Consider the following 11,550-nt stretch of genomic DNA (forward strand, 5'->3'; position numbering starts at 1 on the left):
TGCAGGAGCGTGAGGCAATCAGCTGATCCTGCCAATGGCTGACACAGTGCTTGCAGTCCAGGCACGCTTCTGAAAACAGGGAGCAAGGAGGGAAGAAATGATTTAGTCAAAGGTGGTGTGCATAAAAACCACTTAGCCTAGGTGCTGCAGAAACAGCTGCTGATCTTCAGACAGCGGCATGCATGCCGACAATCTCCATAGATGCAGGTAGGGCTGTTCTCACTGTCTAGACCCAAAGTGCTGTTGCCATGTGTTTACAAATCTGGAATTTCGTATAGCTCATGCACACGATACAAAATTCGTTATAGTATTTCTAGTCACACAATTCAAGACCATTTTGCCTCTTGTAAGAAGATGTGTCAGTTGCTCCCATCTAGATACAATTACTTTCAAAGTTAAAGCTTTTCTTAGAATAGCTTTTTGCTATCAAACATTCTTCTTATTTCAATTTTCTGGTTGTAAACTTCCTGTACTTTCTTCTGAAAACGTGGAGGTACTTCTACAAAGGTGCTGTTGACTCTGGGCTAATACTCGTATATTATTGTGCTCCCAATGCTGTCCTTTTGCCATTCAGATTCTTCAAGGTAATGAAAAGCAGTTTTCCTTCTGGCAACAGACTATCAGCATAAATGAGCTAGTGACAGCATGCCCCTGCATACCTGCTGCGGGCGATGAGAGAGGTGAGTGCCTCCCATCTGCCAGTCGTCATCATAAGAGCCACAGTAAGTTTTCTATTCCTTTGTATAACTTCTTCTGTCACTATATTCTTGCACTAGTTTGTGTTCTGATGATTAATCCTGCCTTCGTTCTTCTGTACTGCATTTTGTACACTTTGCTGTTTTATCTATTCACAGCTCTCAGAACTGCTTGACCTTTTCCTGCTTTAAACTAACTGCTCTAGCTGTTCTGTCCTCTGCTCTTAGCGACGAGTGAAGCTTGCACCCAGGGAAAGTTTAGTTCCCTAGAGCTTAGCGTACATAAGGTTTAACATACAAGTGTGAAGTCACCTGGCTTGGCATGCTTCTGTTTATGGAAGCACAGCACATGACAGCCTTCAGCGTGCAGGGATTTCCTCTCCCAGCTCTAGCAGCCGGGGGTTGCCCAGGGGGCCAGTTTGGCAGAGGGAAGCTCCAGATGTAGATCTCAGCACTGTGCTTCTCCAGGAGTGCCAGCCAGGCTGTGCAGAGGTTGCCTCCTTGCTGACAGCTGTAGGAACAGGCTTTGCTGCAGAGGTGGGGTCAGTCAGCTGGCAGCCTTGCCTTGGGTCCGTGCCTGGTTTGCCGGGGCAGCATGTGATGCGTTTGGCAGCGCTGCCCAGCTCCTTGTGGCCTGCGCCTACTCCCACAGGCACAGAGGCGTATCGTGTCTGTTGGACCCTGTGCAGCAATGTCTAAAAAGCAAAGTCACGCCTCAAGCAACTGCTGTTACTTCTGCTGTCTCTTGTTGCGAGCATAATGCTGTATTTCTTTGTATTTCATTTCTAGTAAGGGCTGCCCTTTCCTCCGAAGCACTAATGTCTGCAGGTGAAGATTCTTGACCTCTGTGGCTGTCAGCACATAACTTCGGTGTGTCAGGTTGTATGCCTGATAAAAAAGAGATTATCTCAGTGCTAATAGGTGGCCTCAGGGGGTATACCTGGCTGTGAAGTGGACGCTACGCATGCCTGTCTCCTTTCAGCCAGCTCAGGAGGCTTGTTCACTGTTTACATAGTGCTTTGAGGTTTCCTAGGGGAATGGAGCTACAGCACTCAGAGTGCTTTACTTCTGGAGTGTGCCCACAGCATTCCCCAGCTACCAATTTTTGTATGCTCCCTCTAAGTATTTTCAGGCCACCATAATTGTAGGAAGATGACCTCAATGATATGAGTCTGTCCCACAAGTCTCGCCTTATCCAGGAGTGCAAGTGTTATGAACCCCCTGCCCCAACCCCATCCTGTGATCCTTTCAACAAGACACTCGGGAAAATCCAGTTATCACCTTCCCTGGAAAGTTTAGAGCTCCATGGTTCATTATGTACATCTCAACCCTGGCATAGTGTCAGAGAACCAACAGCTATTGAAGATAAGATCATGAATAGTTAATGTTCTCAGTTACCCAAGCATGTTTAAAAATTAACACTGCGGCGTGGTGCTGATGAGATTAAAAAAAATGGGTCATCAAAGAGAGGAAAAAACAGAAAACAATTGCATCTACCTTCAGGCTTTGCTAATGCCTGAATGTTTGTGGAAGATCCTATCCCTTCCTTGCTTTAATCCTTTGGTAGGTTAAACATACTGGATACTTCATTAAACCACCTTCTCCCCTGCCTGCCTGATTCCTTGCTGCTGGAGGCTCCTCTCCTCCCAGAGAACAGTCTCTGCCCCTTCAGGGGCTGCTCCGGACTCCAGAGTGACAGAGTTGATTAGTGTCGTGAGCAGGCAGCGAGGGGCTGGCGTCCATCTGCCCCGTGCCCGTTCCTGTGTCCCTGGGGGCAAGGGCTGAAGGGGAAGCTAGGTGACAAAACCTGGGTGTTTGAGTAACAGGCTCAGTGATAGTGTCCCTGCTGCATGGTACGCCATAACAGCATGGGCTGAAGAATCAGTCCAAGGCACAGGTTGTTCCCAAGGGATTTAACTCTCGGGGGAAGCAGGCAGAGGGCTTGGGCTGGGCCCGCAAAGAGTTGCAGTAATGCACAAGCTGTTGCAGCTCTCGGTGCGTGCTAACGTTGAGCTTGTCCCACCAGATCCAGATCTGCCTTGAACTGCCGGCTCATGGAAGTTGCCCAGTCCACAGCAAAACTGTTGCCTGAACTGTCACAGCACCAGGATGCACTCAGCTTTCCTGGAGCTGCCACACATCGTCTCATCCCTCCTCTAGGAGCAGCACTGTCAGTGCTGGCTGGGAGCAGGTGAGGGCTGCGCCATCACTGGGATTCCTGCAAGCTACTCTCTTGGTTAGAAAGGTGTTCACCCGTCTTTATGGGGCAACGGCTTTGCTTTCCATCAAATCCAGCCCAACTTTCCAAGTCCTCCAGGGTATGAGCTTAATAAGAGAATAAGTAAATAACTGAGATGGAAGGAGAAAATTGGTCTGCGTGAGAGTCCTAGACCTAGCTGGGCTTTGGCAAGGCAGACTGCAGTGCCAGCACAGCCATGGCTGTTGCCTTTTTCAGGAGCCTGCCCAGGGTTTTGGGCTGCTGTTTCCACATGTAGAAAGCTGGAAGAGACGCAGAATCTTTTTTCTAAATGAAACTAGTCATTCATAGGCAGACAAAAATATAGGGAACAAATTAAATCTAAATCCTAATTTTTGTGGCTCTTACCCTGAAGTAACTAACTGGGAAAGAACAGCAATGTGCAACTAGATTACCTCACTCTGGAAAGCACGCAGCTGTTTGAAACCAGATGTCAGAGCCACGGGAGTGCTCTGCTCTTGACTGCCTAGATTGTGTGCATGTGTGTCTGGTGGGGTGTGTGCTAGATAGCAGGAAGTGGGCATGCACATCAAGCTAGCCAGTGGAAGAAGTTCTTGGTGTTAATTCATTTTATTGTCCCTCATGACCCCTCGCCTGTGGATCCCGAGGTGAGCAGAGTGAAGGTGCTTATTAGCTGCTCTTGTGTGCATGCATGCATGTGTACTTGATCTGTGGTTTCCAAAGCACTTTAGGACGGTGGGCGAGCTCATAACCTCCAGGTTACAGATGCAGAGGGAGAAAAGAAATAGCCTGCCTAGAAGCCCAGCAGATGCATGACAAAAATCAAGCCTGGAGCTTGGGAGTGAGCACTGTGCTAGACCATAAGTGCTACCTGTTTTTTCTTCCCATGTCTGAAACTCAGCTATTTCTAGGTCTGCTTGTTCTCAGTTTCATTGAGCAGGTCAGGACAGGAAATGGGATTAAATGCAGCACTGCAGAAAATGGAGCAACCTCAGAGCGTGTCTTTTAATTAAGGGCCTTTTCTTCCTGCATCTGGGAGGCAGGCCCAGATTGGGATCCCTATCTGCAGGGAAATGGAGCACTATTAAGGCTACAGTTTATCTCATTTTCTCCCAATGAGATGCCATTGATTTGCTCTGTGGAGGGACATATGCTGATTAAACTGTAAATGCTTATTGACAGGCACAGGAGGCTGATGCGCTCAGCCATGTGCTCTGCAGAGCCATGCTCTCTGTGCACCCTCAGAGCTGTCGCTGCCTTAGGGTCTGAGATTCTCCCTCCTGCTTTGCTTCTCCTTTCTGCTGACAAAGGTCCATATTGGGGTTTATCCTGCAAGCTGACGGCTGCTTCATCCTATAGGGAAAGGAAGCAAACTGCAGCCTTCCCCTGCCAGACACTGCAGAGCCCGAACAGCCAAGCTGTGCACCCCCAGCAGAGCGGGGTGCAAGAGCCTGCCCACCCACACAAGATCAACCATGGTCCCAGAGCGCGATCCTGCACTGCGCAGGGGCAGAGCATGCCTGGGGCAGGGCCAGGGGACCTGTTCCTCACCACACTCTCCTACTCGGTGCATGTGAGCCACACTGCAGCCCCTGGGCTGAAGCTGTCTCTGCAGAGCTTCCCTCCCACCCACGCACATCTGCCCAGCACCTGGCCTTGCTGCTCAGCCTGGGTGCTGCGGAAGTTACCCTCCTGTAGCGAATGTGAGTCCAGATGGCTGAATTACAGGAGGTGTGGTGCAGCAGCCGGCAGCTTTTGCTGTGGAAATTCAGGCCAGCAGCAGGGGGAATTGCTTAGCTGGGTGGGATGGTTTCGTGGGGCTCAGCATCAGTCTGATCTGTGCGGCTGTGGGTGCTGCTGGTAGGAGGACAGTAAACTGAGTTTATTGCATTTGACCCACTCTGGCCTGCATAACCTCTCATAGCTCCGCTGAGTGAGGGTCAGGAGAACGCACCCCATCTTCCCTTTTCCCTCTGCTGGCTTTTCCCAGCACAGCGAGGTACTAAAGCAGCTATCCGCCACTGTCCTGCGCAGGGCAGTGAGCAAGGCAGGCAGCACAGCCCTGTGTGTACCACAGCCCCAGCACATCCATCTAAGGGGCTTTTCTACATGCTTTTGTGGAGGGACCGCTGCCTGTTCCTGGGTGCTGTAGCTGTTTTTAGGAAGGCTGCAGGTGCGTGTACTCAGCACAGGCTCTGTGGGGGTGTCTTTACCAGGAATGGTTGGGTACCAGGGATCAGACCGTGGAGAGCAGATGCTTTCCAACAGCAGCCAGCAGACAGGGAGGTGAATTCCCAAATCTCTCCAAAGCATCTAAGCAGCCCCTGGGAGATGTTCAGACCTATAGCAGCAGGTAGTCACTGCCACAGGGGTCTAGCAGGGCTGTCCTTCCCAGGCAGCGATGCTGACACATTCCCCCTCTGAGGCCTCAGACAGACCCTGCTTCTCCACCCGAACAGGCAGGAGCAGGTGAGGGGGTCATTAGGGTGGTGAGCAGCACCTGAGCCTTGGGGAGCCTGTCTGAGCCTGCAGGCAGCCTGGGGCAGGTGTGTGCTGTGCTCAGCTGCTAGGCTGGGCAGCCCCAGCCACTGAGGGGAGCGGGGCTGGTTCAGCCGTTATTTGCAGTGCCCCTTGGGTTTGGGCTTGGGCAGGAAGCAATGCTGTTGTTTGTCACGTGCTGCGTGTGCTGGGAACTGACCTCAGTGTGTTGCTCCTCCAGACTTGGGCTACGTTTGCTGTGCAGCTGCGGCTAACCGAGGTGAGCCTGCTGGAGAGGTGATGGGAACAGCCAGCACAAGGATGGTGAGTTCACTCTTGCCTCTGTAATTCCCCAGCCTCAGGGGCTGCCACGCTGTGTCTCTGTGCTAACGTGTCTGTTATTGCTGGGTATTATAGAACAGTTTAGCACAAGAAAAATTGCTGAAAATGAAGTAGTTTCTAAAGGCTTAGAGTGCTGCTGGACCTTGGGGGCTTTTGTGCCTTTGTCTGTAATTTTTTCTCTGAGTAGTGCCCTTCTGTGCCTGGTGCTCAGGGACCCTAGGGGGGTTCCTGGGTTGTGAGTTATACCATGTGCCATACTCAAACCACGTGGCATGTCTCTGGGTAGGTTTGTGAGTCTGTTCACTGCTGCAGTGTTTCCATCCTGTATTTTTCTGTGGTAATACATACAGTCAGGACCCTGTAACCTTTGCTTACCAGTCCTTCACACCCTGAGTCTGTTGGCGCATTGCTTGTTTGCGAGGGCAGCATCGTGGAGGGGGTTGTGTCGGTGGGTTGTGTGCAGAGTCCTTGGGACCTGCTGCGTTGCCGGCTGTGGAGCAACCATCTCCGAGTTGTCTAGGTGCTTGAAACAAAGCCAACTAGCTGGTTAAGTGTTGACAGGTTCTAGCCCATAGCATGGAGCTGCCTAAAATCTCCTTCTACTAAATTTCCAGATAAGCTCTCTTCTGGAACAAGCTTGCCTTTTGGCACATGCCTGTTCCTAAGCAAGTGCTGCCTCATTTTGACCTTCCCCAGGCTTTCGCCACTTCAGCTGTCACCACGACCAGGTCTGTGAGCAAGACCCAGATGGGGTTGCATCCAGGCAGCATGGGCTCCATCTGTGCATGGCTGCAGAGCTGGCAGGGCGGTCAGCTGGCCCCGCTCGGCCCATGGAGCGCGCGCGTGCAGGAGCATGCCTTGCTGCAGCACCGCGGCGTGGGCCTGATGCCCCACCGGGAAGTGGCCCACGGCTGCGCTAACACGAGCTCCGGCAGGAATTTGGCCTGGAATACAACCCTTTTTGTTCCGGCAGGTCTGCCCTCGCTGCCTTTGTCTGTGACTCAGATCATTCCCGTAAACACACGTCACCTCAGCTCCCTTGCTGCCTCCAGCAGCTGCTTATCGGTGTGTGTCTGGCACCTGGGCGATGCTGGGCAGTCGCGCAGATGCTGGCTGGTGTGGCAGAGCCCTGCTCGCTCCCTGCACTGCAGGAAGGTCAGGGACATGGTGGGCACCAGCGGCTGCAAAGCGAGGCTGGATGGAGACAAGAGTTCAGCCTCCATGCCTGCAGATGTGATGCATCGTCAGTGCTAGCACGTTTCTGAAGGACACGGATTGTAACTATCCGATTCCAGCTCATCTCTCTTGGCAAAGGCAGATTTTCTCTAAATGAGATCCTCTTACGCATAACTTGTGTGTAACACAGGGGATAACTGCTCCGCTCATCACTCTGAAGGTTCAATTTCACATTAGATTTAATGTCTCTTCAGAAGACTTATATATGTAATTCAGCCCAGCGTTTAGAAAAATCTCCCACATCCTTGCTCCGATTTATTGTTGATACCGTTTTGCCTGACACTGAATGGTGCAGGTGCATCTATTGAGCAGTGGGCTGTGATTTGTGACTCGCCAAAGGGGATTTCAGGATGCAGAAATAAATGTGCCCTACTCGATTAATAGCTAATAGCCTGCTGAGAGTGTCCCTGGCAGCGTGCTTGGCTTAGGGAAGGACTTGCTGAACAGAGTCAGGAGCTGTTCTATAGAGCAGGACAGATCCTTTCTGAAAAAAATTTTAATTAACTTAAAACAAATGCACAGGAAAGGACCAACCATTAGCTGCCTTTGCTTCCTGAAACTCATCCTTGCTAATTAAGCAGTATGTCAGCAAAAGTGACCTACAGATAACACAGCACCCAATTTGCATTTAAATTAAAAAACATATTTTTAAAATAAAGGTTTCATTAAGCCCCGTTTGTTTGTCTTTCCAGACATACACATTATCTAACCTTTCCTGGCTTTTTATTGACTGACTTTTGGACTGCCGTCGGCTTTACTGGTTCAGGTAGCGTGGTTAGTCACGGCCTTCTCTGCCCTTGCCTGCCCTCAGACTGCTCAGGCATGAGCCAGACCCAGCACCGAAACCGCCAGCTGGGAGCCCCGCGAGAGGCAAGGCTCGCGGGCCGGGCGTCTCTCGGGGATTGCACCCACCCCAGCGCGCAGCTGGGGGCCAGAAACGCCGTTATGAGGAGCCTGGTTGCTGGCAAAGCAGCCGGGCTGCAGCCAGAGCCCCGGGGCAGAGAAGCCGGTCGCTGCTTGCAGCGCACGAGCCGCGGCGGCGCGTTTCCGAGGGCACGGCAGCATTGCGGTAGGCGGCACAGCTGACGGCTCTTCGGAGCAAGCGGTGGAGTAAGTTTTCCTCGGAGCTTCTGCTGCTCAGCAATTTAATGAACTCTCTGCTAGTTAAAACTATGGCTTCCTAATCAATGCTGTTTATCCTCAGGATGGTGTTTACCATGCATGAAGTGCTCTTGAGGCTTATGATGTCCTTGTAAATGGAACTTGAGTTTTTCTACCTGTTTTTTTCCTCCTTCCGTTATCATTAAATACAGGAAGCAATAGTCAGCTCTAGCAGTTCAGGATTCCCTCTTGGTGCTCAGGCTGTATGTCCTGTGGCTGTGCCAGTGCTTTTACGGAGAGATTTTCCTGAATAGCTCTTGTTAGCTGAGCTTGCTCACGCGGCATCCGCCTTGCACAAAACAAGGCAACCTTGCACGTCTGAGCAACAAAAGCAATCTCCGGTGACTGTGGCATCCCTGGCTCTTAGCACCATAAAGCAAGTGGGGGAAGGAGTGTTCTCCAGTAAAATGACCAGCAATGAATTACTGCAGTCATCCTGAAGGGAGCAGGCTTAATGGAGGGGAAAGGGCGTTGCAGGAGAGAGGAAGAGAGCAAGAGGCAGTGCTGCCCCAGTCCAAGGTGCATCAGCGCCAAAGGAACCGGTCGCCCCTCCGTGCCCAGACTGCGTCGCGGTCAGCCGATTCCCCAGGAGAGTCGGCCAGGAACGCAGTGCAAGCGAGCACTACCACGGCACCCTGCTGCTCCCGAAACACTGCACTCGCCCGGCAAGTCCAGCTGCCCGAAGTTCACCTGGTGTACCGCTGAAATAGTCAAGGGCAGGTTATGTAACTGGTGTCACGCGGCAGCTTACGTTAAACGGGGCGCCACGCCATCAGAGGAAGCAGCGGCGGCCGACACGTGACAGCAGCAGATGCGTCCGTCCTACGGACCGGCATCTTTGCAGGGACGCTGGCTCCTGACAAGATACGATTTTTGTGTGATCGCTTTTTATGCGTACCGTCCTGCAGGCATCAGCGCTGCAGGGCTGGGGAAAGGGGTGCCTCAGACAGAAAGCATGACATGGTGTTATTGCTGCTTAGCTTCCTGACCCCTTTCCTGGAGAGGAGGTGTTCCATATTTATATACATGTATCAGGGGTTTCATGTAGAACCTTCCAGGGTCTTGCTACCCAGCAGTCTCCATCTGCAACGCTGGTTTCTCCGGAAGTCCGTAGCAAGGCTCAGCACTGGCTGCCTGGCAGACAGGGGACCTTGCAAGGGGATCTGCTGAGCTACAATGATGGAAGCATTTGCAACACAGAAGCCTCTTACCAGGATTTCTCCATTTAAAGGAGGCTAATAGTATGCAGAAATGTTCCAGCAGTGCTGCTTTTCATGGGTGCAGGGTACTTCTTCAAGGGCTCAGAGTTCTATTCCTCTGTGTTTTTTGTATTAATGTGGCTCATAAAACGCAGCCAATATTTAAAAAAGGGGATCTAGTCTTTGCTGGGACCTCTTAGTTTCTCACCCTCATTTTTTAATTATAGGCATCAAGGCACAATAGAAGCTTAATGAGATCTTGTCTGGCCAGAACCTCATAGCGCTTTGTGTAGCTGATGCCACCAATCTGCATTTCCATGAAAAGGAGTAATGCCTATTTTTTCTCTCTTTCCGATGATGAGCTAGGTGCCTTGATTGCACCCGATACATTTCTCCAGAGCAGTCGCATTAATGAAATTTGAACTTCTGTGAGCAAAATTGAATTACTGAGCATGAGCTAAAATTAAGTATGGGGGATATGCAAACATCCATAAATCCAGCGACCTCGATAAAAGGAAAGATTGCCCTGCCAGCCTAAGTTGGGCAGGTCTAATTGGCTTGAGCCAAGCAGTGCTGAGCTTTGGCATTATTAGCAGTGACGGCATCTGCTCTGGCCAAGGGGCCGGGTGGAGAGGTCACTCTCAAAGCTGTGCCACCCAGTTGTGAGTATTTATCCACAGGATTAGCGGCGGCTGGGTGCCCTGGCTGCGGCGGGCTGGCCCTCGGCTCAGGGCCCCCAGGCAGGGTTTCAGCCAGTCCCGGGAAACAGGACCCCCAGGGTCCCTCCTGCTCCGGCGGGTGGTGATACCTGGCTGCCGCGCTATAATCCTGCCCTCCCTTTTGTCCGCCCTTCACTCCTCCACTGAAGCCTGACAGCTTTGATTTCTTTCCCTCGGTTAGAGAACATGAGGTTTTTGACAACTGCCTTTGCCGTTATTCTTCCCTTAATGCTGTTGTTGTTTTGTGTTACTGTCAAATCACATCTTATTAAAGCTCCTTCCTGTCCCGTCGGCAGTAGATGAGGAGCACGAATAGCTACGTAATCTCCCAGCTCTGTCTGGGGAAATTGCCTTTTATTATTGACATGGAAGTGCTGCTGTGTCCGGGCCGGAGCAGGAGGGCAGCAGCCCTCGGGCCCCCTCCGGGGCTGCGGGAGCCAGCGGAGCGATCCCTGCGGAGCTGGCGGCCGTCCTGCTCTCCGGAGGCACCTCTCCTGTGGGAATTGCCCGCTGCAGGAAAGTGCTGTTTCGGAGGCGCTCCGTGGCCTGGGCTGCTCCGGGTCCAGGCTGCTCCGCTCCCGCGTTCCCATGCGTCAGAGGACAATGGTGTATTTGCTGCTAAGGGATCCGTCGCTCCCATAGCAAATATGTAAAGCGGCACCTGTAAGCGTGTGTCGATTTTTGCCTCAAATGGGAGCCATGGGAAGACTGGACACCAAGGTGGGAAGATTTGCTGTCCCCACTCGTTCGGTCTGGGGGCCGCAGTTTTCACTGGAGGGGTTTTATGCATGGAAGTGGCCGTGTGTCTGCCCCACGCAACCCCCTTTGGTCCCAGTGTGGTGTCTGGGGAGAAGAAATCTAGGTCATCTAAAAAACGCTCTCTCTGAGCATTAAATATTTAGCTGTGTTTACAGCATGTTCCAGCTCCAGGCTGCATAGGAAGTCTAGAAATGCTGGGAGAAAGTGTGCATGTGTATGTGCACGTGCATGCGTGTGTGCGTGTCCGTGCATTAACACACAGGTAGGACAGAGGGGACGAAGGGCCCCTCAGTAATTTTTGAGACAGGCAGGCGGATGCAGCCCAGGGGAAGGGACAGCGTCCATTTGGGGCCCTCAACCGGGCAGCGTCTCCTCTTGTTGCATGCAAAGTGAGGAGAGAAAGAGTGAAGGGGGAGGAGATTTTGTAAAATCTTCCCATGAGTTTCCTCTTACTGATTTGGTGGTTTTATATCGCCCCAGTGCAGACGACAGATCTCTGAGGTTATTTCAGCCCCAGCAATGAGAAAGCTGGAGGTGGCAGAGGGGCCAGCGGTGCCGGCGCAACGAGGGCAGCTCACGGGCCCAGAGGGATGGCGCCGGGAAGGGAACAGGCGGGAAGACCACCCTGGTCCTCTGTGTGGCAACATTGCATTCACGGGGTGGATTTTGATCTGTCGATGAGCTCTGGTTACGTTTCGCTCTTTGTGAGCAGTCGCACATTTACAAAGCGGCTGACACTTCCC

The sequence above is a fragment of the Struthio camelus genome, chromosome 24 (genome assembly GCF_040807025.1).
Source record: "Struthio camelus isolate bStrCam1 chromosome 24, bStrCam1.hap1, whole genome shotgun sequence".
Lineage (NCBI taxonomy): Eukaryota > Metazoa > Chordata > Aves > Struthioniformes > Struthionidae > Struthio > Struthio camelus.